Here is a 27622-nt window from a genome sequence, read left to right on the forward strand (position 1 = left end):
CGAAAAATTTATATCCACATCAGATGGACATTTGTGGAAAACATGAGCTCTTGTAAGCACGACTGTGTATTTCTTTTACAAACCAGCTAATTTTGTGAGACCTATGCCCTTTTAAAGAAGTAATGTTCAGATTGAAGCTACTTCTAAAGACTTGATATTCCTTGGTTCAAAAGAATGTAAGTTCCAACAATGTTAAAGTGTGAAAAATTTACACCGCAAAACTGAGAAATCTTCAAAGCTTGAAACATATCAATCTTGTTAGATGAAAACATTTTCGGCAACTGTTGTTAATTCTATAAAATCTAGCGCCCGAAGTTAACAAGCTATCCTCATCCAGAATTTAGAATTTATCATCAACTATGATAGCACAACATGAAATATCGGAGTTTTCTGAGGGTGCAAACTCGTGGAAGACGCTGGTGTTCTTAGTTCTTTAATATGAGTTGGTGGTGTTCCAAGTTAATGGTAATTCGGAATTTGGAATTTTTCACTAAATGTGAGGGTACAAAATGAAATATCGATATTTCTGAGGGTACAAAACTCGTAGAAGACGCTGGTGTCTTAATTCTTAAGTACGAAATAGTGGCGTTCCTAATTAATGGTAATTCGGCATTTTGAATTTTAAATTTCTCATTAACTGTGAGGGTACAACACGAAATATCGACATTTTCTGAGGGTGAAAAACTCATAGAAGACGCTGATGTTGTTAATTCTTTAATTCGAATTGGTGGCGTTCCAAGTTAATGTTAATTCGGCATTTTCAATTCGGAATTTCTCATTAACTGTCAAGGTACAAAATGAAACATTGACTGGTGTTCTTAATTCTTCAGTAAAATAGTGGCGGTCCAAGGTAATAGTAATTCGGCATTTTGAATTCGGAGTTTCCCATTAACTATCAGGGTACATAATGAAATATTGATATTTTCAGAGGGTGCAAAACTCGTAGAAAACGCCTATATTGTTAATTCTTTAATACGAATTGGTGGTGGTCCAAGTTAATAGTTATTCGGCATCTTGAATTCCAAAATTCTCATTAACTGTTAGGGTACAAAATGAAATATCGACATTTACTAAAGGCGCAAAACGCGTAGAAGAGGCTGGTGTTCTTAATTCTTCAGTAAGAAATAGTGTCGTTCCAAGTTAATGGTAATTCGGCACTTTGTATTCCGAATTTCTCATTAACTGTAAAGGTACAAAATGAAATATCGACATTTTCTGAGGGTGCAAAATTCGTAGACGCTGGTGTTCTTAATTCTTCAGTACGAAATAGTGTCGTTCCAACTTAATAGTAATTTGGCATTTTGAATTCCAAATTTCTCATTAACTGTGAGGGAACAAAATGAAATATCGGTATTTTCTGAGGGTGCTCAAACTGATAGAAGACGCTGATATTCTTAATTCTTTGGTACGAAATAGTAGCGTTCCAAGTTAATGGTAATTCGGCATTTTGAATTTTAAATTTCTCATTAACTGTGAGGGTACAAAATGAAATATCGACATTTTCTGAGAGTACAAAACTGGTAGAAGACGATGTTGTTCTTAATCCTTCAGTACAAAATAGTGTTGTTCCAAGCTAATAGTAAATCGGCATTTTGAATTCGGAATTCCTCATTAACCTTGAGGGTACAAAATAAAATATTGATATTTTCTCAGGTTGCAAAACTCGTAGAAGACGCTGGTGTTCTTAATTCTTCAGTACAAAATGCTGGTGTTTCAAGTTAATGTCTCATTAACTGTGAGGGTACAAAATAAAATATCAACATTTTCTGAGGGTACAAAATGAAATATCAACATTTTCTGAGGGTGCAGAACTCGTAGAAGACGCTGGTGTTCTTAATTTTTCAGTACAAAATAGTGGCGTTCCAAGTTAATGGAAATTCGGTATTTTGAATTCGGAATTTCTCATTAACGGCGAGAGTACAAAATAAAATATCGACATTTTCTGAGAGTGCAAAACTCGTAGAAGATGCTGGTGTTCTTAATTTTTCAGTACAAAATAGTGGCGTTCCAAGTTAATGGAAATTCGGCATTTTGAATTCGGAATTTCTCATTAACGGTGAGGGTACAAAATAAAATATCGACATTTTCTGAGGGTGCAAAACTCGTACAAGACGCTGGTGTTCCTTATTCTTCAGTACAAAGTAGTGGCGTTCCAAGTTAATGGTAATTCGCCATTTTGAATTCGGTATTTCTCATTAACGGCGAGAGTACAAAATAAAATATCGACATTTTCTGAGGGTGCAAAACTCGTAGAAGATGCTGGTGTTCTTAATTTTTCAGTACAAAATAGTGGCGTTCCAAGTTAATGGAAATTCGGCATTTTGAATTCGGAATTTCTCATTAACGGTGAGGGTACAAAATAAAATATCTACATTTTCTGAGGGTGCAAAACTCGTAGAAGACGCTGGTGTTCTTAATTCTTCAGTACAAAATAGTGGCGTTCCAAGTTAATGGTAATTCGGCATTTTGAATTCGGAATTTCTCATTAATGGTGAGGGTACAAAATAAAATATCGACATTTTCTGAGGGTGCAAAACTGGTAGAAGACGCTGGTGTTCTTAATTCTTCAGTACAAAATAGTGGCGTTCCAAGTTAATGGTAATTCGGCATTTTGAATTCGGAATTTCTCATTAACGGTTAGGGTACAAAATGAAATATCGACATTTTCTGAGGGTGCAAAACTCGTAGAAAACGCTGGTGTTCTTATTTCTTCAGTACAAAATAGTGGCGTTTCAAGTTAATGGTAATTCGGCATTTTGAATTTTAAATTTCTCGGTAACTGTGGGAGTACAAAATGAAATATTGGTATTTTCGGAAGGTGCAAAACGCACTCTATCTTATGGCATTTTGAAACTTAAATTTTGCGTTTGTGGCAAATTTCGAATTTTGAATTTTGAATTTTGAAATGTTATTTTTTCGGTTAGGGTGATGGTACAAAATTTTTGAAAGAGGGTGCAAAACGGTGCAAAACTACTAGATGATGATGGTATTGTTTAATCTTGGAAATAAGTTAGTGGCTGAAATACCATTAACTTGGAACACCATTTTGAATTTTGAATTTCTCACTAATGGTGAGGATACAAAATTTTTAAAGCAAGGTGCAAAACGGTGCAAAATGGGTGCAAAACGATGAGATATAAAACAATGAATTTTAGGATGGTGGCGTTCCAAGTTAATGGAGCTCCTAAAGTCACGTGACCTCTCTCAGCCAATCAGAATCGAGAAATTTTTGCTGACTCGGCGCAATATACGGGGACCACTCCTACTTCCATACACTGAGTTATGTTGCAATTCTGAATGTCCTTGACACACATTTGACTTACTGTTATTAGCACTTTTGATATTTTGTGATCAAAGGATAGTGGGGGGTCCGTGCCGCGCCGACTTTTTTTTCCAGGAAAATAGCAAACCCATATTCCCTCATTTTATGTCTACAATGTCCTTGCACAATGTCATTCACTTCGGTTCACTTCTTTTTGCCTTTCCGGCAGCAAGTTTCATAATTTTGGGTGAGACCTTTTGCCCCTAAAACCGTTTTTCTGCAGAAAATACCCTTCTCCATTTTTTTGCGTATTGCCCGTACGTGAAGTTTCGTTGGAATTCTTCATGTCCTTTACACAAATATGATATACTGTTACTAGCATTTTTGATATTTCGTGATCAAATGTTTGGAGGGGTCCGTGCCCACCTAATAGTTTTTTTAAGGAAATACGAAGCCAGTATTCCCACATTTTATTTTCACAATATCTGTGCAAGGTTGACTTCTTCTTATCTTTCTGTCGTCAAATTTAAAAATTTTGGGGTAAGTTGTTTTGCCCCCTAAAACCGTCTTTGCGAATAACATAGAAAATCCTGTATTCCTATATTTTTGTGTATTATCCACACAAGAAGTTTCGTTTCAATATTGCAATATCTCTGTACAATTTCATTCACTTGGGTTCACTTCCTTTTGCCTTTCGGGCATCAACTTTCAAAATTTTGGGTTTGAGTTTTGCCCCTTAAAACCGTTTTTCCACAGAAAATTTTAAAAAATATTTTCCTTTATTGTTTGCGTATTGTCCATACTCGCAGTTTGATTCAATTTTTGATGTTCTTTTACACACATCTCACATCCTGTTACCAACACATATAATTTTTCGTGACCAAAGGTCTGGAGGGGTCCGTGCCCCATCCAACCGTTTTCTCGAGGAAAATACGAATCCCGTATTCTTATTTTACGTGTGCAATATCTGTGCTTAATTTTATTCAGTTCGGTTCACTTCTTCTTGCTTTACGGACGTCAAGTTTCAAAATTTTGGGTGCTAGTTTTTGCCCCTAAATCCGTTTTTCCGCAGAAAATTAGAAAAACCCTTATTCCTTTATTTTTTGTGTATTTTCCATGCAAAATGTTTCGTTGCAATTCTTCATGTCTTTTACAGACTTCTGACATACTGTTACTAGCGGTTTTCATATTTCGTGGTGAAGGGTTTGGAGGGGTCCGTGCCTCACCCAGCCCTTTTTCCAAAAATACGTAACTCGTATTCCTTCGTTTTACGTCTGCAATATCTGTGCTCAATTTCATTGACTTTGGTTCAGTTGTTCTTGCCTTTCGGGTGTCAACTTTCACAAATTAGAGTGGGACTTTTATATTAAAACTTACGTAACTTTATGTCCCTTTTTCTTTCTTTCTTTTTTTTTTGGTGGTGGTGAGAAGAGAAATGCTTTCCTCTGATATCTGTTCTTGCCATTGACCTTGTTTGAACTGCTGAAGTAAGATCATTTTGCAACTTTTAATGTCATCCGACTCCGTCACGATAATAAAATTGTCATTTTTAGCAATTTGTTTTATTCTCTTATTTGCAGTTTGCCACACTGATATATTTATTACAAAATTGAGGTTTGGTCCAGCGCCTTTCTAATTCGCAACCAACCGAAGCGTCGAGCTTATTGGGTCGTGTATACAATGGTTAAATCTATATTTATAATTATTTAAATTCACAACATCTATAATATTTACGATCCGACTGTCAACAAGATGATAGAACTCTTTTATTTCACAATGAAAGAGAGTTATGATTTCCAATCGTGAAATTCTTTAACATTCTGTTCGTATAATGTTCAAATCGTAATTTATGACAATTTAAATTAACAATTTATGAGCCACTCGCGAAAGTACTTGAACATGGTGAGAGAACTCTATTTTTTTCAACGAGATAGAGTTTTGATTAGCGTTCTGACTAGCACTCATCAAGTTCTATAAAGTTGTTATTATACAATGGTTAATTCTTGATTAGTAACAATTTAAATTAACAGTTTTGTGGGCCACTCGCTAACAAACTGTGAAGATGAAAGTGAATAATTTCGAAATGAAATAGACCTGTGATGATAGTTCTGATTACTACTCGGGAAGTTCTATAATGTTCGTTTCGTAGAATTTTTAATACTTTATTTAGAAGAATTTAAATTAAGAATAAATGAGCCGCCCCGGAACTGTCTCTGAACTGTTGATAGAACTGCTTGCTTTGGCAGCGAAATATAGTTCTGATGAGTGTTCTGGTTAGCATTCCTCAAGTTCTATAAAGTTCTATTCGTACAATGATTAAATCTTTATTCATTACATTTGAAATTAACAATTTGTTGGCAGCTAGCTAAGAGACTGAAAACAAGGTGATAGAACTATTTTATTTCACAATGAGATAGAGTTGTAACGAGAGTTCTTAGGAGCATTCATTAACTTATATAAAGTTATGTTCGTAGATTGGATAAATCTTTATTTATAGCAATTTAAATTAACATTTTATGAACCGTTCGCCAGCTTACAGTGAACAAGGTGATAGAACACTTTTATTTCATAATAAGGTAGAGTTTCTATGAGACTTCTAAATAATACGCGTCAAGTTTTTATTAAAGCTATGTTCCTAGTTTTTTCTATATTTTTGTGACAATTTAAATCAACAATTTAAGGGGCATTCGCAAATCGACTGTCAACAAGTGATATAACTGTTTTGTTTTATATTTAAATTGAGTTGTGATGTGTGTGCTGGGTAGTATTCGTTCAGTTCTATGAAGTTCTGATCGTAGATTGTTTAACTCATTATTTTTAAAAATGTAAATCAACAATTTACAGGCCACTCGGTAACCGACTTTGAACAAGGTGACAGAACTAATTTTTTTGTAATGAAATAGAGTTCTGATGAGAGTTTTAGCAGCGCTCGTTAATTTCTATAATGCTCTCTCGTGAAATTGTAAAATCATTATTTATAACAATTTAAATCAACAATGTATGGAACACTTGCAACCGACTGTAAGCAACGTGATAGAACTCTTTTATTTCGTAATGAAATAAAGTTTTGATGAGAGGTCTTATAATACTCGTAAGTTGTTTAAAGTTCTGCTCTTAGAATGGTTATATTTTAATTTTTAGCAATCTAAATGAACAATTTATCAGCAATTTGCGAACCGACTGTGAACAAGGTGATAGAACTATTTTTTGTTTTCAAAAAATGTTATGATGTGTGTTCTGACTTGCATTCATTTCTATGAGGTTCTGATGCTGGAATATTAAACTCATTATTTACAACTACTTAAATCAGCAATAAATGGGTTACTCGCGCACCGATTTTGACGTATTTAACAAAAAGTGTTAAGCAATAATATAATTGCTGGGAATGATGTGCAAAAATGCTACAGCACTCTTCTTTCGGACCATTGGTTAGGTATAAAGCTTAAAGTGCGCTCCTAGTTGGAATTGATCCCTGAGGAATCGTAAAAGCGAGAACAGTACAAAGAAAATACTCGTATTATCTACAGTATGCTTTAAATGAAACATTGTCATTAATAAAATCTCATTGTCAGTAACTTTACAAATTATTAGCAACAATTTTAGTGAGACTTATCTCTCGACAAATTAAATGTCTATACTGAGGAAAAGGAAAATTTTGTCTAAAATGTATTGAAAGAAATTGTGGAGCTGTTGGATTTATAAAATTCTTTATACATTTTAATCCTATACCATTCGTAAAAGTTTTCCACCATGACATGTTTTAAATTAACTGCGTCTTATATCTGCATTTCTAGAAAATTCTTGGAATTTTTTAAATTCATTACGAGTAGCGAACTTCTTCATTTATTAAGTTTTTAAATATTTCCTTTTGTAGCATAAAAGTTTATAGTACGACTCATGATAAACATAAAACAGAATTGAGGTTTTGTTACGGATTTTATAAACATGTTATGAAAATATTACTGTATTCTGCATTCATGTTTATATGTTCAAACAACAACTAAATTGTATATGTAGGATCATAAATGCGTGGCACATAACCATCAACGACAAAGCTAATCAGTCACGTCAGCTTATCTAGCGCAGTGTATTTTTATGGTAATACATTTTTCTTTTTTCCTCTTATACCTAATTATTTAAAGTTTTTAAAATAATTATTTCAAAACTTTGTTTGTTAAAAATGTATCTCTATTAAGTAATTATGTTAAAATATATCTTAATATTTTCCTCTATAAATTTTCATTTGATTTTAAGTGTATTGTGGAAATGTTCCGAGGTTTCTAAATACAAACTGTTAGTTAGTGGTTGAACATAGAACTGTTATTTATACGCAACCAAATAAATAATTTTCTACCTAAATTAAAACGTGGAATAACAGGAGCATTATAGGATAGCATAGACTAGTCATATCTATTTTTCGGAAAGAATAGTATTTTTCCACATCCATATAGTAATTTGATACTACGTGGCCCTCATTTATTTGGATATTAACCAAAAATTGGGACACTGGATGATAATAAAATTATTATTTGTTAGAATTTAACTTGGCTCTTAGAGTTATATAGCTTTTTAAATGATAGTAATTTACTATTTTTTTTGGAAAAAAATGTATTTTTCCAAGTTCATATGTTAATTAAACATTACATAGCCAAAACTTATCTGGATATTAACTGAAATTACGGACCAACCAGATGAACAAAAGATTCTTTTTTTTTAGATTTTAACTTGACATTTAGAGTTATATAGCTTTTCTGCAGTGAGTCCTTTCTCATATTTTCGAAAAAAAAGTTTTAGCAGTTTCATATGGTAATTAGATATTACAAGGCACGCATTCATATGGCTATTAATTAAAAGCAAGGGTCCTCTAGATGTATATAACAATCTTATTTTGCTAGATTTTAACTTCGCACTGAAAGATAAATAATTTTTTAAAGGCAGTATTGGGATGATTTTCCGGAAAGAATTGCATTTTGCGGACTCCATATGGTGTTTACATATTATATGGCCCATATTTATATGGATATTAACTGAAAGTAGAAACATTCTAAATGTATATAAAAATTTAGTTTGTCAGATTTATACTTGCCACTTAGAGTTATATAGGTTTTCAAAGGGAGTACTTTCTTTATTGTTTTCGAAAAACAAATACAATATTCCAAGTCCATACCGTAATTATTTAGTACATGGCCCACATTTATTTAAATAATAACAAAAAGTAGGAACATACTGTATGAATATAAAATTCTTATTTTGTTATATTTTTACTTGGCACTTTGAGTTATATAACCCATTCGTTGTGAGTTTTTCTCTTATTTTTCGGGAAAAGTGTATTTTTGCCATGCAATATTGTAATTAAATATTATATGACACGCATTCATATGGATATTAGCTAAAAGTAGGAGCACCCTAGATGAATATAAAATTCTTATTTTGTTAGGTTTTAAATTCGAAATAAAAGCTAAGTAGCCTTTTAGAGGGAGTTGTTTTGCTACTTTATGGCTCAAATTTATATAGCAAGGCAAGACGCTCTAGGTGAATATTTAATTCTTATTTTGTTAGATTTTAAAATGGTATTTAGAGTTATATAGCTTTTTTGAAGTGACTGTTTTCCCATCAATTTGGTAAAAATGTATATTTCGAAGTCCATAGCGTAATTATGATGTACATGGCTCACTTTTATATGTATTTGAAATGAAAGTTGAAACCCTCTAGATGAATGTAAAATTCTCATTTGTTAGCTTTTAATTTGGGACTTTGAGTTGCATAGCTCTTTTCGTGTGATTAGTTTGCTCATTTGTTCTTTGGAAAAAAAATGTGTATTTCCAAATCCATATCGTAATTACATTGTGAATAGCCAACATTTATATTGCTATTTACCGAAAAGATAGACCCTCTAAATGAATACGAAATTGTTTTATTTTAATTCTTAACTTGCCTCTTAGTGTTATTTAGCTTTTCTCGAGCAAACACTTTGCTCATTAGTTCGGAAGAAATGTACTTTTCCAAGCTCATATGGTAATTAGATAGTGTACCGTCCACGTTTATATGTATATTAACTAAAAGAACAAACTATCTGCATAATTATAAAAATTCTTATTTTGTTACATTTCATTTTAGCTCTTAAAGTTAAATGTTTTTTGGAGGGAGTGTTTTGCTCATTTTTCGAAAAAAATGGTATTTTTCGAAATCCATACTGTAATTATATAGTACATGGCTCACATTATATGAATTTGAACTATAGCCTTTTTAGAGGAAGTATTTGGCCATTTTTGTTCTGGAAAAATTCGTGTTTTCCCATTTCCATATGGTAATTAGATGGTACGTCACCCACATTTTTATAGATAGTAGCTGAAATTAGGGAATCTCTAGATGAATGTAAAATCCTTGTTTTGTTAGATTTTAATTTTAAAACAGAGTTATCTACCTTTGTGCAGGCAATAATTTGTTCATTTTTGTCGAGCACATTTTTATAGATAGTAGCTGAAATTAGGGAATCTCTAGATGAATGTAAAATCCTTGTTTTGTTAGATTTTAGTTTTAAAACAGAGTTATCTACCTTTGTGCAGGCAATAATCTGTTCATTTTTGTCGAGCAAAATATATCTTTCAGATAGTTCATGTCTCACATTTGTATGAATATTAACTGAAAGTACGGAGCCTCTAAATTAATATGAATTTCTTATTTGATTAGATTTTAACTTGCCTATTAGAGTAATTTAGCTTTTTGGAGGAAATATTTTTCTTATTATTTTTGAGAAATTGTTTTTATATGCTCATATGGAAATGAGATTTTATAGGACTCACATTTATATTAATATTAACTCAGAGTAATTCCCCTCTAGATGAATATAAAATTCTTACTTTGTTAGATTTCAACTTGACACGTAGAGTTATATTGCTTTTTGGAGGCAATATATTACTCACCTTTTTTGGAATAAATTGTATTTTTCCAAGTAATTAGATTGTACATCGCCCAGATTTATATGAATATTTACTAAAGTATAATATTCATATAAAAGTCTTATTTTGTTAGATTCCAACTTGACACCTAGAGTTATAAGGCTTTCTAAAGTCCATATCTTACTTATCTTCTTCGGAATAAATTTTATTTTTCCAAGGCCATATTGTAATTAGGTAGTACATTACCCACTTTATAGAAGGTATGATCATCTAGATGAATATAAAGTTCTTATTTCGTTACATTTTAATTCGGCACTTAGAGTTATATAGCTTTATTGGCGGGAGTATTTTGCTATTTTTTTCGGAAAATATGGGATATTTAAAAATCCACATGGTAATTTAGCACATAGTGTTAAATGTTTTTGCAGGGTTTATTTTGCTCATTTTTTTTTACGAAAACAAATGGTATTTTCGAAGTCTATATCGTATTTATATAGTACATGACTCACATTTATATGAATTTGAACTGACAGTATAAATTCTCTAAATGAATATAAAATTCCTATTTTGTTAGATTTTAATTTGACTCTTAGAGTTATATAGTATTTTTGGAGTAAGTATTTTGCTCAATCTTTTCGGAAAAAAATACTTTACTGCCAAACCTATATGGTAATTAGATTGTGCATGGCCCATATATATATATATGGATATTAACTAAAAGTAGGGACCTTCTACATGAATACAAAATTCGGGAATAATTTAGTTTGAGCGGGTTGGGTATAATCAGCAACGAAACATATGCAATCTATATATCAATCAATTCAGCTTGACAAAACAAATCGATCGATACCAAATTTAACTACTTCCGGTTAACCACTTCCGGTTTATTGAGCCTAATTTGGTTTCTGGCGGTGGGGTATAATCAGCAACGAAGCATATATAATCTATATATCAATCGATTCAGTTTCACAAAACAAATCGAAAGATACGAAATTTAACTAGTTCCGGTTCACCACATCCGGTTTATTGAGCCTAATTTAGTTTCCGGGGGTGGGGTATAATCAGCAACGAAACATATGCAATCTATGTATCAATCAATTCAACTTGACAAAACAAATCGATCGATACCAAATTAAACTACTTCGGGTTAACCACTTCCGGTTTATTGAGCCTAATTTTCTTTCCGGGGGTGGGATATAATCAGCAACGAAACATATATAACTATATATCAATCGATTCAGTTTCACAAAATAAATCGAAAGATACCAAATTGAACTAGTTCCGGTTCAACACTTTCGGTTTACTGAGCCTAATTTAGTTTCCGGGTGTGGAGTATAATCAGCAACGAAACATATATAATCTATATATCAATCGATTCAGCTTGACAAAACAAATCGATCGATACCAAATTTAACTACTTCCGGTTAACCACTTCCGATTTACTGATCCTAATTTAGTTTCCGGGGGTGGGGTATAATCAGCAACGAAACATTTATAATCTATATATCAATCAATTCAGCTTGACAAAACAAATCGATTGATACCAAATTTAACTACTTCCGGTATATCACTTCCGGCTTACTGAGCCCAATTTAGTTTCCGGGGGTGGGGCATAATCAGCAACGAAACATATACAATCTATATATCAATCGATTCAGCTTGACAAAACAAATCGATCGATATCAAATTTTACTACTTCCGGTTAACCACTTCCGGCTTACTGAGCCTAATTTAGTTTCCGGGGGTGGGGCATAACCAGCAACGAACAATCTGTATTTTAATTGCTTCAGCTTGACCAAGCAAACCGATGGAGACAGATTTTAACTTCTTCCGGTTAGCATTATTTCTTTCGCCCTTTTCTTTTTGTGTTTTATCTCATTTTTACTTTTTGTCAGAAACGTTTTTAAGTAGATTTAAATCTTTTAAACTTAACTAACAAGGTCGTGCGCCTTCAAAGAGACATGTTTTGGGGACAACTGTAAGACAATAATATGAGCACGTTCTTGGCAACGTCAATATTTAAGAATTGTTTTATCCATTGTTTTTTATTGAAATTAAAAAAAAATGAAAGATCGGTGTGAATTGGCTCACCCAACTTTTATTTTTATATAACCTTTAAGATTTTTCTTTGAAGCCACTCAATAACAAAGGAAAAGTAAACAATTTGGTTGTCTTGAATCGAAATTTAAAAGCAGAAAAAGTAGTGTGAAAACCAGAGTGATGTTGACCTCCAGATATATCTTCAAACGTATTTTTTGTGTTTTAAAAAGGGATTTTTATCTTCAAAACAATCAACAACAGATAAGTCTCTCTTTCTATATTTCCAAACAAACAAAAAAATCTCTTCAAAATAACCAAAAACAAATAATTACCTTTTGCTTTGATTCGAAATATGACGGTGTTGCCAGTGGACACAGTAAAAAATGGTTGTGTTAATTCAACTCACTTTTAACACAGGGCAGTGGTTCCAGCGTGACTACCACTATGCAATGTTAATTCAACACATGCACCGCAGTGTCGGCGTTTAACACAGGGGGAGTGTTACGTCTTTAACACAAAACCGGTGTTGAACCGTGCCGTAAGCGTTAATGAACCACAAAATTACGCCCTCAAAATATGTTAAATCGCCTATATGCGTAATGTGTTTACATTATGCTGAGTCTAACAAAAACACTTTAAACAAGTAAAAAAATGCACTCCAGGGGCGGCACGAACCACCTACCTTTCAATTAGTAGCCGCATGCTCTTCCCACTCGGCCACGAAGGCAATGAAGAAAACGTCGCTTGTAGAGGGATAAATTGTTGAGGTCTTTTGAATTTGGCTAATCAGATTGCTCAATTAAGCCGCGTATATTCGACGATAACCGTTCGGGATAAGATAAAATCTGCTCGCCATGTAGATCTAATTGTATAACAGAATGATGACTGTCTATTTACTTTATTTTATAGTTCTTCCATATTCACTTTCAAATGAACGGCGCCAGTTGCCATCTAATAAAGTTGATGCGTTTGTTGCTTCTAGTACACAATCGCTTAGAAAAAGAAACAATAAATGCATCAAATGTGGGAGATGAATTTAGAACACCTAAATTGCACATGTCTAGCACATCTTGTGCTGTTAGGGTTTTTCCTGAAACATTACGTAAAACAATTAAAACACATCGCGCGGTTTGCATTTTGAAATTTTGCATATACCTGGATTTGTTTAAGTATTTCTTTCTACTGTGTTTGTCTGTAGCTTCAATTCATAAACCTTTATAATTACATGCCCAACATATTTGACAATCACGCAGAAAACTACACCGAAGATTCTACACTTGTTTTAATTTAACACACAGGCTCTGTGTCATTTTAACTACCGGCATTTGCCACACAACTCCAAATGGAGAGTGAGTTGTTCTAACCAGTTGTTTGTGTTATATTTTAACACAATCGTGTTAACACATAAGCATGTCGTTGAAATAACACAACAATTTTTTACAGTGTGAAGTGTCATCACCCATTTCTTTTGTAAACACTTTTAATGTTTTTCGAAAACTGTTTTTTCTTCAAAATAATCAACAATCGAACATCAGACAATTGATTTTGATTTTCAATCGAAATTTGTAAGGGACCTGGTTAAATTTGGCCACATCTCAACTTTATTTTGTAAATATCCTCTTACTATTTTTGAAACAGGCTATTTTTTTCTTCAAATCAATTAATATGAAACAAAAAACAAATGATTAGCATTACTTTTAAAGCAAAATTTGAAAGTATTGGAGAGGCCAGTGTAAAGTTGCTTCGGAACTTCCTTGATTATTAGATAAATATCTCATTACGTTTTTCGAAACAAACGAGTTTTTCTTTAAAACAATCAATAACAAAAGATTTTGCTATCGAATCGCAATTTTAAAGCAAGGGCTAACTTCATGTAGATGCAACTACATAACCGAAATAAAAATATCGAAATTCTTAATGTTCTCTGTTCATGTAATGCTTTCTCATGTTTCTGTTTTGTTCTTAAGCAAAAAGGCCTGCTAACTAACTAACTCTATGAACTATAGAGGATGAAAGTTGAATGCCGCATTCACAAAAACTCTCCATTCACTTCTCTCCTTAGGCAACAGGATCCAGTTTCAACTTTATACTCCAATTTTGCGAGATCCGTCTTAATATTGTCCTCCTATCTTCACCTAGGATCTTCCTATTGGTCTTTCTCCGATTGGATTTCCAGTTAAAACTTTCAAAACACTCCTACATGACCTGCCCACTTGAACTACCTAGATTTCATAACCTTAACAATGTTTGGTAAACAATATAAGTTATGCAGTTCCTCGTTATGAAATTTCCGCCATTTCCCATTCCTATTGTTCTTGGGACCGAATATTCACCTAGGAATTTTATTCTCCAATACTCTCAGTCTGTGTTCTTCTCTCAGAGTAGGCGACCAGTTTCAAAACCACACAGTACAACAGGGCTGATTATCGTTTTGTAGATGTTAAGCTTAAAAATCTACGACAGAATTCTTGAAGATAAAAGATTCTGATCTGAATAATAACACAAATTCCCTGCTTTCAGTCGAGATCTCATTTCTTCGTAGATATCGTTTTGGTCTGTTAATATTGATCCTACCCTAACAGCACAATTATATAGCAGACATATGCTTATCATGTTCCCTCAGGTACATGGAAATCTGCCCAGTATATGCCTTATGTACCTGTGAGAGAGAAACCACATGGATGGTAAGTGATAGTCACAGTCTGTGTCCGTCCCTAAGCACATGCCTCATATGTACCTGGGTAACTTACCTAGTATGTTCCAAGTAGGTTCCTCATGCCGCAAGCATCAATGAACCACATAATTAATCACCCAAAATATGTTAAATCGCCCATATGCGTAATGTGTTTACATTAAGGTGAATCTAAAAAACACTTTAACCAAGTAAAAAAATGTGCCTCAGGGTGGGCGTGAACCACCAACCATTTGTTTACTAGGAGCGTTCTCTTCCGACATGGCCACGAATTCGATGGGGAAAATGTTGCTTGTACAGGGATAAATCCTTGAGATCTTTTTAATTTGGCTAATCAGAGTGCTGTTGTAACCCTGTCTATTCGACGATAACCATTTGGGATCAGATAAAATCCGCTCGCAATGTAATCTTATAACGAAACTACGCGCTTCTCTTTCCTTTATTTCATGGTTCTTCCGTTTTCACCTTCAAATGATCGGCGACATTTGGCATCTAAAAATTCCAATTCTTTATCTCTAACTACGTAAATAATTAACTGTTCAAATATGTATGAAAGATTAATCTTAATTTTTATTCATCACTTATGCCAATTGTTTCTTCTACATTTATCTCCCAAATTTCACGCATTTGTTGCTACTTTTTTCTAAGCGATTGTGTACTAGGACAGAAAGTGGAGCAAAAAGCGGGAGAAACCGTTGCATGTTACTGCGCATTAGCAAATGCAAAGGGCTGACTGTCATTCGTGTGTCGCTGCAGATATCAATTATGTCATAAGTATCTGAAAAATTATGCACCTAAAGTAAGTACCTCGAAGATGAAAGATATATGTCCCAAGTGACGATAAGGTATATGTCCCAAGGTATATAAATGCTACATTTGTGGTACATAGTCGCAAATATCAATTCGGTGTAACAAGCACCTAAAAATTTAGCTAGCTTAAGTACATACTTAACACATGAATGCCATATGTACCAACTGTCGGGTACCTAAAAAGTAGCTGAGACACCTAAATGGCGCATGCCTAGCACATCTTGTGCTGTTGTGGTAGATATTTGAAAGTATCAACTTTATTGAAAACAATCTTTGAATTTTGACATTTCCATAACCCGACCTCGGAAACTAAATTAGGCTTAGTAAACGGGAACTGGTTAACCGGAAGTAGTTAAATTTGAGATCGATCTATTTGTTTTGTCAAGCTGAATCGATTGATATATAGATTATATATGTTTCGTTGCTGATTATACCCCAACCCCCGGAAACTAAATTAGGCTCAGTAAAACGGAAGTAGTTAAATTTGGTATCGATCGATTTGTTTTGTCAAGCTGAATCGATTGATATATAGATTATATATGTTTCGTTGGTGATTATACCCCACCCCCGGAAACTAAATTATTCCCCAAAATTCTTCTTTTCTTAGATTTTATCTTGGCACTTAAAGTTATATAGCATTTTTAAGATTTTATTTTGCTAATAATTTTTAAAAATGATATTTTTCTAAGTCCACATGGTAATTGTATTGTATATGGCCCTCATTTATGTAGATATTAGCTGGACGTAGTGACCATCTAGACGAGAAAAAAACTTTTTTTATTAATTTTTAACTGAGGACGTAGAGTTATTTCGTTTTTTTAGGCAATAATTTTCCAATCTTTTTCGGAATAAATTGTGTTTTTCCAAGTCCACATGGTAATTAAATAGTACATGTCCATCATTTAATGAATGTAGATACCCTCTAGATGAATATGAAATTCCTATTTTTTCAGATTTTAACTTGGCACTTAGATTTATATTGCTTTTTAGGAGGAAGAATTGTGCCAATCTTTTTCAGAAAAAATCGTTGTTTTTCCAAGTCCATATGCTAATTAGATAGTATGTGGTCACACGTTTATGGATGTTAGCTGAAAGGAAGGAAAATCTAGATTAGTACAAAATTCTTGTTTTTTAGATTTTAGCTTCCCTCTTAGAGTTATTTAGCTTTTTTGGATGGGTTATTTTGAACAGTTTTTCGGAAAGAGAGTTTTGAGGGAGTATTTTGCTGACTCTTTCTGAAAAAACATGTAGTTTTTCAAGGTCTTATGGTTATTAGATAGTAAATGACCCACATTTATATGAATATTAACTGAAACTCGGCACCCTCTAGGTGATTATAAAATTCTTAGATTTCAACTTGGCACTTAGTTTCTAGGACACTATTTTCCACCCCTCTAGAAACGTTCGTAACAATTCACGTACATTTATTTATATATATAGCAGCACAAAACATATATCCAGGGCTGTTCTGCACAATTATACTTACACAAAAGATTACTTTCAAATCTATTAATTCCAGTACCAAGTAAATAGAAATACTATATATGAAAGTCTACACTCTGTAAAGAAAAAATAGCGACACTTCCTCGGATATGGTTTTCACAACATACATTAACCAATATGAGTTTTTACATGAATTGCTGATAATATTACAATGCATATTCTTAATAAGTAGTTCATTCTTAATACTTGCGACGCAGTTTCAGTTTTTTTATATGCATATAATGAATTTATATGCATATATTAGTAGCTATGTGTGTTTTCAGCAAAAACGGCAGTGGGAAGAATTATACATAAAAGTATGAAAAATCAACAATAATAGCACAAAACCAAAAATGTAATTTCTTAAGAGTAAGACATATTCTGTACGAACATTGAGAGGTACAATACATCAAACTAGATTTCGTATGTGGACCATGGGCTTTAGGAAATGCAGGGGAATCGTCGAGGCCTTTTGGTGACAACGCTATTGCAAAATGTAACCTTGATTTCATGGAATCACTCCCGGATTACCTGTTCCGTGAGTTCCATTCTATCCGAAATAGCTGTCTATTGAGTCTTCTACTCATATCGACTCAAACTTTACAATTGGATGCATGTCAGGTGAGTTTGGATGCCACATGAGTCTTTGAATAGTCATATTCTTGCACCACGTATTAACGATTTTCGTTCATTGACATGAAGCATTAACGTCCTAGAAAACGAAGTAGTCCATATCTTCTTGAGGAAAGTTATCTTTAGCTGTTGTAAGAATTTTACGTACCAGAATTTGAAGACATTTTTGTACATCAAATGACTCATCACATATATCCATTGGCAGTTAAGCAAGCCCATACCATCACTCAGTAACTGAGTAATTTGCATCTCTTAAACAAAATCCGTATCAAGTTTCTCGCTCATTCGTATCCACAACTTCACACCGCTATCGTTTCCCACTATTCTAAACTTTTTTCAAAGGAGAAAACAACATGCTTCCAGTTGTCATAAGTCCAAGTAGCATATCGCCTCACAAACGCACGTGTTGAAGTCTTCTGTGTTTTTGTTAGTTTCGACTTTCCAGGCGTCTTTTTCTTCGTAATATCCTCCTCATACAGTTAAGACAATACAGCAGCAGGAGTGACTGCAGTTTCAAGATCAAAACGATTTTTGGCGAAGTCATTCCTTAATTCTGCAGTACTATTGATTTTATTTGGCGATTTGCTCTGGGTGATGCTTTCTTTTTTCTATTACACTGTTGACGAAGGGATGATTTCTTATACTATTTTTGCTTGTGAATTACTCTTTCTGCCGTCGAATGGCGAATTTCGAGTATTCCAGCCATCTCCCTTAGAGATGTAACTTAGCTGTGCAAAGCAAGAAGTATGTCTTGTTCACGTGACGACAAGTCACATTTGTTAATAATCATTCTTGTTTACAGTCCACATGTAGCAACAATATCATACAAAAACAACGCTGCACAACAACAATGTTAGCACTTGACACTGTTCAGGCAATGACAAAGCATAGAACAATCACAAAATGCTAATTACCTGGGCCTACACATCACAAATGCAATGCAGAATTCTCACCCCAATAATTTACGAGACGCTCTCAGGTGCCATCTAGAGAGAATATTACTGATACGTAAATAATTAGTAAGCGCATTGTACACCATAGGTGTCACAGATAATGCAAATGAATGATCACATTCATAATTTCCTTCTATTCCTCTTCTAGCCGGCTGGAACTATGATTTTCTGTGTAAGTTACCTTGAAAATTGAGGTGTCGCTATTTTTTCTTTACAGAGTGTATATCTCACCAATAGTCTTGCAGAAAATATCTAAAATATCCAAAACAGAAATAACCAGGGGGAAGCATACACTCAGGTAGCGTACATGAGATTTCTTTTGCGGAGGAGGGGCAGAATTTTACATTTAAAATGGCAAAATCACAGGTTTACTTACACCATAATTTTAATTTTAATAATGCCAAATACGAAGGAGAACGAATCTATTCTGTTTGACTTGAAATAATAAAATTATGGTTGAAAGTATAAGTGAACAAAGACTGATGAAGTTCAGGAAGTATGCATACTACCAAGCAGTGGCGTAGCCAGTAGGTCTGGAACATCCGACATTTGCATATATTGTTAAAATAAGGTCTAAGGGTAGAAACAAACATACCGAAGAGACCTCGCAATCGAGGTCGTGGTTTAATTCGCGGTCGTATCCTCGATACTGGCCCAGACACATGGATTCAGATGGGTATGCTCATACCAAAGATGTATGCTATATCGCGACCTAGAAGTGGACCGCTAGAGTGAATTAGTGGCCGCGATGATAAACAACCGAGTATGTTTTTACATCGATGTTCAACGGAAGCATCGTTGTGGCTCATGTTCTCTTTGGTTCTTCCTGAAGCGCTGCACAGAAGAAAGTGTTCATTTCTTTAAAATTTCGACTGCAAAGGATTTACTATGTCTATACTCGAGAGGTTTTTCTCCACTGTTAACTTCGATTATGAAAGACGTATTAATAGAAACACGAGGAACATCATAATAGACACGTTTTAGAGAGTGAAAGAAAATAGCAATTGAATTGTGAATGTCAGGTAAGTAGGGATGAGCACGAGTCGAGCCGAAGGTAACATTTTCGTTTCGAGTTCCGAGCTGAGTCACTGTTTTTAAGGTCAAATTTCAAGTAGAGTAGGGTTTTGATAATTGACTTGCTCACTCAGCTCGTTTTAACTCGTTCTGAAATTATGGCTTGATTAAGTGATTAGACTGGGAAACGAAAGCTATGACAAATGTAAGCAGCAATATGGAATACTTTTAGTGTTGCTCACGAGAGGGACACTGCTTGCATCTCGTCTCGTCTCGATAACAAGAACACAATAGATTTTTATAACGAGACAGCATCAAATGTCCTTAGCACCAAATAACTATATACTGTACTTCTTATTATCAAGACTGAGACTGCACGGTCATAATTTTGAACCAAAGCAGAAGCACACCCCAAGTAATGATGCCAACCTTCTCAACTCGGTTTTACTGAGTGAACATCTCTAGCCAGCTCCTTTGGTATAAGGAATCGACTCGACCCAATTTAGTAGATGGCATGAGCTGCTTCGGTTGAGATGAGCCACCGACTTGTCTCAACTGAGCGCATAGCGCGAGACGGCTTGGTTAAGATGAGCCAATAACTAAGTTTGACTATCCTCAGGTAAGCCTGAGGTTCCAGTGAGAACGGTTGAAACGAGTCCATCAGCTTCGGCTCGACTTCACTCAACAGAGCAGATAGCTCCTTTGGACTGGGTAAGTAAAAAATTTGGTTCGGTCATCAACTCAGGTGAGCCAGCTGCTCAAGCCGACTCGATTGGGATGAGCCGTCGGCTCGAGCAGGCTTGGTTGAGATGAGCTGTTAGCTCAGATCACTTCTCGATAGGGATGCGCACGAGTCTAGACGAGTCGAGATGTAAGACTGTTTCGACCCGTCTGGAAAAAACGCTGCCTCCATATTAATATATATTCCTGTCTCTACTCGAAATTCGAGACAAGAGACAAATTATATATATATCTCTCTGTGTGTGTATGTGTGTGTGTTTAATTATTTATATTTTGTGCAGCAAATTGCAATTCAAATTTCAATTTGTGTCGCAATTTAAATTTTAACACATTTTCTCTGCTATAATTAGTAATTATATGTTCATAAAGGAAGTCTAATAAATTCGAAAGTACTTCACAGTTCTATTCATTATGAATGTAATTGTAAATGACTTTCGTATTTATTGGATTTCTTCTATGAATTAATTATTATTATTATTATTATTATTATTATTATTATTATTATTATTATTATTATTATTATTATTATTATTATTATTATTATTATTATTATTATTTCGAGCGCAGAGATAAAAAGAAGTCACTATTAACATCGAAGCGAAAATGACTTCGAACTGGAAATAATAGATCTATGCATTTAATTTCGGAGAGGTTATAGGGCAGGGGCGGATCCAGAGAACGATCGGAGCAATCACCCTGTCTCCCCCGGAAGAGGAAACTTTCTTATTTTATGTATAAGTAAACCCCATCACAGAGTTTGGAGCTCTTGAAACTAGCTAAGTAGCAGTATTACAATCCACGCCCCTCCCCAGAAGTCCATCCTGGATCCGACCTTGCTACAGGGGTAGTTTAGAGTTCACTGCTTTTCTTTGCAATCCATGCTCATTGTTGGATAAGCATTATATTATATTATATTATTTCTCAAGTTGAGCGAAATGAGAGTTTTGCCACAGCAGCAAATTCAACAATTAGGTTTAGGAAAAACGAGACATTGGTTCAAACACACACACACAAAGAGAGAGTCCAATTGTGCGGGATGTTTTTTCGAGTTAGGTTCGTGACATCTTCCAAGGAGAAATCTTGCTAACTCATAGGTTGTTTTGGCAAGGGACTTAAATGGGTATCCTTTCTATTTTCCTATATTTTCGGCACTGAAGAATACCATTACTGTTTCACTGATCTAGTGTAAGCACTTCTGCTATAGTGTACCCATTTATGCTACACAATATATCGGCTAGGTCCAATCTGGTGCCAATGCGAATTTTCGTCAATGAACTTTTTTTATTACACACTCATAAACAAGGATAATGATCCATAACCTGATCTGGAGAATGACCAACTTGCAATAAACTGACAAAGGCAAGAAAAGAGAAGAGTGGAAAACTGTATTGTAATCCAAAGTCGGGGCATTTTTTCTTGTAATAACCGACTCTTTAAGTTGGGGGAAGTTTCTTGAAATAGTAGTAATATATTTTTAGATTGCTCTATATTTTATCTTACGTGGTAATGTAAGGCAGAAAGATGCATCGCAATTTGCGATATATTTTTCAATTTGCATTGCATTTTCATGTTTGTGTTGCATTGCATTCCCATTTGCACTGTAAACTGCGATGCGATACTGCTTATAAAAATGCTTATATATATATAGAGTGTTTAAAAACAACATCTGACCAGTCGTTCTTTCAGAAAAAACTGTTCCGGTGGTTCACACTTAGTATTCGGGGGAACTGCTATTACTATTTTATTTATTATTGACGTATTATTTTGGTCTTAGGGGGGACACTCTCAGAGCTCCGGGGAGCAGTGCCATCCAAAAACCTATCTGGACAAAATTACTGTTCGTGACGCTAAGATACGACCAAAGATATAGACCAACCTGGGTGCACAAATGCTTAATTTCGAAGTTATAGGCTGCCGAAAACATGAAGAAATAAACTTTAAAGGTACATAGCTCAAAAACAATGCGACCTACCGTAGTAGGATCCAGGCTTTGTTTAAAAACTAATATGTGCGCTATCCAAATATCCATGATTCAGAATCCTGCCTTACTTTAGGATTCTGAAACATTGTATTTTTGGATACCACTCATATTAGCTTCTAAGTGAAGTCTTAAACCGACTACGGTAGGTCACATAGTTTTGGAGCTATGGACCTTTAAAGCCGCGGATCCAGGATATGAACAAGGGAGGGGCAAAATCACAGTTTGCAGCGATATCCAGTCTAAAGTAGGATTGAAGCCCATATATAAACTATATATATAGGTCTGGATTCAAAGGGAGCTATAGCCCCCTTTAAACTCAGGTATAAGCTGAGAGCCAAGCCCCTCAAATAGTTGACAACCATAGAAACAGGCAAGAGCAATTTTAAACATGTGTGCCTGGCACGCTAAAACTTTTAACAAATTTTGGCCTAAGCACGAATACTTGCTCCTCCGGAACTCAAACCCACATCCTCGTGAGATATGCTTCCCTAATAGATTTCACGACTACCGAAGTTGGCAGTCATCTAGTTTTTAGTATTCAGACGCAAACCGCCTATCTTTCAAGTTTAAATATAGAATTTAATAATAATATTAATATTAATAATAATAATAACAAATTCTAGTGGAAGTAACAACATTGATAATAATTATATTGTCTATGTAGAATAAGAGAAAAGGGAACTGTAGTCTCGCTATTACCTGCTCAAAGATTTATGTCCGCCACGACACATTTGCATTTTTCACTATGAGGAAAACTAGCAAACAAAATGAAAACAACATCTTATTAGGGACCCTCTGGAAACAAAACTGGGAAAAACATGGTCGGTGTCCCAATTAGTATTCCACTATTTTTTGAAAATTTCAAAAAAAAATAATTGGCTCCAATTTTCAACTCCAAAAAATGTCCAAAAAAAATCCGACTTCTCTTTTGTTGAGACCACCTAAAATATTTTTTAAAAATGAAAATCGGTTGAGCCGTCCAGGAGAAAAAAGAACAGTTTTCCATGTCCCCTTCTGACATCCCTCCAAAAGCGCTTGGGGGCTGAAAATATTGGAAACTGAGTTTTCCATAAATGTTAATCGATACTAAAAAATTTGGTGTAGATATGACGGGGGCAGTTACCAGTAGCTTATTCCGATAGGGCCTTTACTACGATGACTGACTGATCAAATTATTTGAAACTATAGAGTACAGCCAACTATCCAATAACTTTTCTAAAAAGAAAACATGGACAAATAAATGAAATTAAAGTATTGTTTGCATCTGCTCATTTTATGTCATTTTCACTATCATTGTTGAATAGAACACTTCTGAACTCTGCATTGTTATTTTTCTGCATGGAACGGACGGATTTCTACATTACGTTGCATTGCAGATATTTAAAAGAATGACACCTTTTTTGTTGAGGAAAAAGATTCAAGGTAGACCACTGCGGATTCGAGGCTGAGTGGGCCGAACTGAGTCACGTGGTTTAACCACTAAACTATATACATGTTGTATCATGTTTCGAGAAGCTTCCTTGCTGTATTATGAACTTACGAAGCTTTTTCACCGTGATTTGTATATTGTAATTGATGATAATTCTGTTTCTTTACTACCGTTTCGTAATTTTCTCCCACGGCAGAATTCAGTATGTTCTAAGAGAACGCGTGTAGAGAATGATAAAATAGTTAACAAGGTCATTGTATTACATGTTATAAGTGCCCAATGAACAAAATGATCCCTCGCTGTTTTCTTACGTTTAATAGATAATTTTGTGGTTGAAAATAATTCCTGGAAATAATTGAATAAGGACGCTACAAAGTAGTTGTTTCGTAGTCGTGTGATTAAAGTTGCTGTCTTAAGTTCCGAAGGTGCTATGTTTGATTTTCGATTGGTGTGGGTTTTCTGTTTTTCTTTCTAATTGTTTCTGAGCTTGTTCGTGTTCGCAAAAAAAAAAAAAAAAAAAAAAAAAAAAAAAAAAAAAAAAAAATTACGTCTCCACGTGAATTGCAATTTGGAATCAAAACGTCATGTGATTATGATTGTGGGAAAGGAGTACGATATTTTTTTTAAACGTGACGTAACCTTAGTTGCGAATACACAGACCTTGAAGCACATAGTACTTAATATAAAATTAAATCTTGCAGGTTTACGTCCGGCGATTATAGAGTAGGCTAGGGAGACAGTGATGATGAAAATAATAAAATGATGGAGTCAAAGGGGTGAGATGAAACGAGAGAACCCCATGAAAATACACCAAACTTTATTTGTCTACTACGGATCAGTTGGAGCGACAGCAATCGAACTAAAGACCTTCTTTACAAGAGGTGATCGCTCTCTCATTGTGCCATAGCGACCGGGAATACTTAATGTAAAACAGCTATTATTAAAGCACATTGCGTAAGTACAGTGAATACGTTCAGTACTATTACAGGTAAGTAAATTTAAGTGTGTTTTGACACGTATCTAGAAAGAACAGAAATTCTTTTGCAAATCCAGAGTAAGGGCAACTTTCACCCCTTCACGCCTTAGTCCCACTTTTTAACCTCCATTTATGCTAATTCCGTAGGGGGGCCTGAGTTATTCAAGTGTTGTTGCTTCACAGATTCTTATTATTGATCATAATATTAACTCAATATCAATTTGTCACTTTGAGGTATTTGTTATAAACGTGCTCCTTCGGAATTTGTGGATTATTTATACATCTGTTTCGGAAGTATTCTCAAGACAGAATGTGCAACTAAACCTTACCTCAATTCCTATAAATATTTCTACAAAGTTTAAAGTCCACTCACGCCGCCCCTACACTGGTTATGCACTACTTCCAGAGATGCTTCTATTGACTTAACACTTCAGTAAATTTTTCCTTGGTAATATATATGTATGCCAAATTTGTATGAAATTTTTCAAGTGGTCTGTGGTACAGCGTACGAGCTGACAAGCTTTATTTTATTTATGCTCCCAAACTATATTCAAACGTATGACAGTAAGAATGAAATATAGTATCACCCGACTGCCGTCGCTGAGCAAACTTTCATCATAATCTGACGTAGGACAATGAGTGGAATTAACGTTGTAAGATTTGAAATCAAATTAGCACTATTGCAAGTAAAAGAAAAACATAGAATAAGAAGTCTCTTTTGAAAATAAATTCGCCTCAAACTGCCTGAGATTACACATAAGTCTTAACAGAACTTGTTGAATGCTCGGAATAAGTGTTCCTAAGAAACAATCCTTTTTGCGTGGACCCGAATCCGTGACCCTATATGTGGAAGTCCTGTACGTTAACCACTCATCTAAGAAACCTAACGAAAGTGTTCCTTTGTTTTAAATTATTACCGAAGGGCACTATTATGTCCAGGTCTAATTCTCTCTCTTTCTTTCTTACGTTTTACAAATATTACAGATTTCGGACATTTTTTGACATTAGCTGCGCTTTGTTTCTGATAATTTGGTAATAGTTTTAAGCACACGGTTCTTCCAAATAAAACTTAACTAACACAGTGGTAACGAATGTTTAGTTTACTGATTTTCTGGACGGGAAAGAAATTAGACTGTTGGCTAGCTCTTGGAAACTTGAAAATTGCAGCTCCCCTCCTGGGATAGGGGTAACCATCGCTCCAGGTACTTGGGCGAAATTTCTCCCACATTTATCATTCTCCTTTTCTCTACTAGAAAAAGTGTGCCTAAATTATTAGCAAGATTTCTCCCCTCTTCTAATGAATTCCATACTGATTTACATGTCTCATACATAGTAGTATTTGATTTCGTGGGGTCGCTGGCTAATAGTTGATTTGGGGGAGTTCGGTGTCACCCCCGGATAAATGTTGAATAAAACCGCAATTTTAGGGTAAATCGCGGACCTAAGAGACCTCGTGATTGAGGTCGAAATGTAAGTAGTAGTGCCTACCTGGATGTGTAGGTGTTGGTGGATGTAGGGCGCACATAACGAGGAGGTCACACCCCCTCTGTAAGTCCTCAGTTTGTAGAGAAACATTACTGTAACACGTCTGAAGTTATTGCATAAAAACCACTGCAAAACATCATTTTGAAATTGAAGTAACAAAGCAGTTTATAGATAGGGATGGGAGCGAGAGGAAACATGTGAAATACTAAAGTCTTGTCTCTTGTTTCGCAAAAATATTTGAGTCTCATCTCTTGTCCATCTCTATCAACAAATCAAAGACTTTTACATTTTTTTTTTATTTTCTAAAAACACATGCACTCGTTTAGCACTCAGACTTGAAATCATTTCCCAGTAAAATATAACTAAAAAAATACATGTCTTCAGGTTTTGGTTTGGAGGCAGTATTAACTGGAACAAATGAAGTTTAGTCACAGCAATTCCATTATCCGACATTTTCTCCCTATGGATATGTCTTTACCCGTGCCTGTCTTTACGGGTATTTCTTTATCTTATATCAGTAACGAATTTAGAGGAAACCATCTCTTTTAATCTCGGAATTGAGGGAGACGAGTGGAGTTTTTAACATAGATATAATTAAGAGTAGCTTTTTTTTCTTCAGAAATTCCACCATTTACGGACTACAGACCAGAAGCACCCACCCTGTAAACAAATGAGAATTACATCTGTTATATCTATAGTTTCGTATGCAGAAGAAACAAACTTGTAAACTAAAGTTTTATAAACAAATAATATTATTAATATAAACTTTACCGAAGATTATTAACTTATATCGTCATAAAAGAAATACGAGAGACATTTGAAAAGAAAAAATAACACAACTTTGCATGCGGAGGCAGGGAAAATAACGTAACCAGACTAAAGACGGTTTATTAAGAAGATAGTGCTCGTGGTTCAGAGGTCAAGGCACATGAAGAGTAAACTGGAGGTTCTTGGATCGAACCCACGTCGAGTCTTGACCAGTAATCTAGAGGTTCTTGTATCGAATAAACGTCGGGCATTTTTTTACTTAAGGAATTTTGATGGTGATTGATTGGCGATGACACACGTTTCATTATATCCAGATATTTGAATAAACGGATGTTTCGATACTTGAACTATCGAATCTTCAGGAATAATAATAGTAATAATAATAATTATCTTGTAGAAGATTAATGAAATTAATGATATATTTATTAACGATATATAATTGTTTTGTTTTAGGTTA

General features: G+C 34.4%; 1 long non-coding RNA gene across 4 annotated transcripts in view; it reads left to right on the forward strand.

Moving 5' to 3' along the window:
- The window catches only part of LOC145694246 (uncharacterized), a 1290393-nt gene that overhangs the window by 198690 nt on the left and 1064081 nt on the right, over positions 1–27622 (forward strand). The window contains exon 1 of one of the 4 annotated variants that reach the window (XR_014132975.1): positions 7294–7360. The exons of the other annotated variants lie outside the window; for them this stretch is intronic. This is a non-coding gene — a long non-coding RNA (uncharacterized LOC145694246). Of the gene's footprint in view, positions 1–7293; positions 7361–27622 lie in introns of those variants that run through there. 4 annotated transcript variants of the gene reach the window in all.

The sequence above is a fragment of the Thermobia domestica genome, chromosome 9 (assembly GCF_964235325.1).
Source record: "Thermobia domestica chromosome 9, izTheDome1.hap1.1, whole genome shotgun sequence".
Classification (NCBI taxonomy): domain Eukaryota; kingdom Metazoa; phylum Arthropoda; class Insecta; order Zygentoma; family Lepismatidae; genus Thermobia; species Thermobia domestica.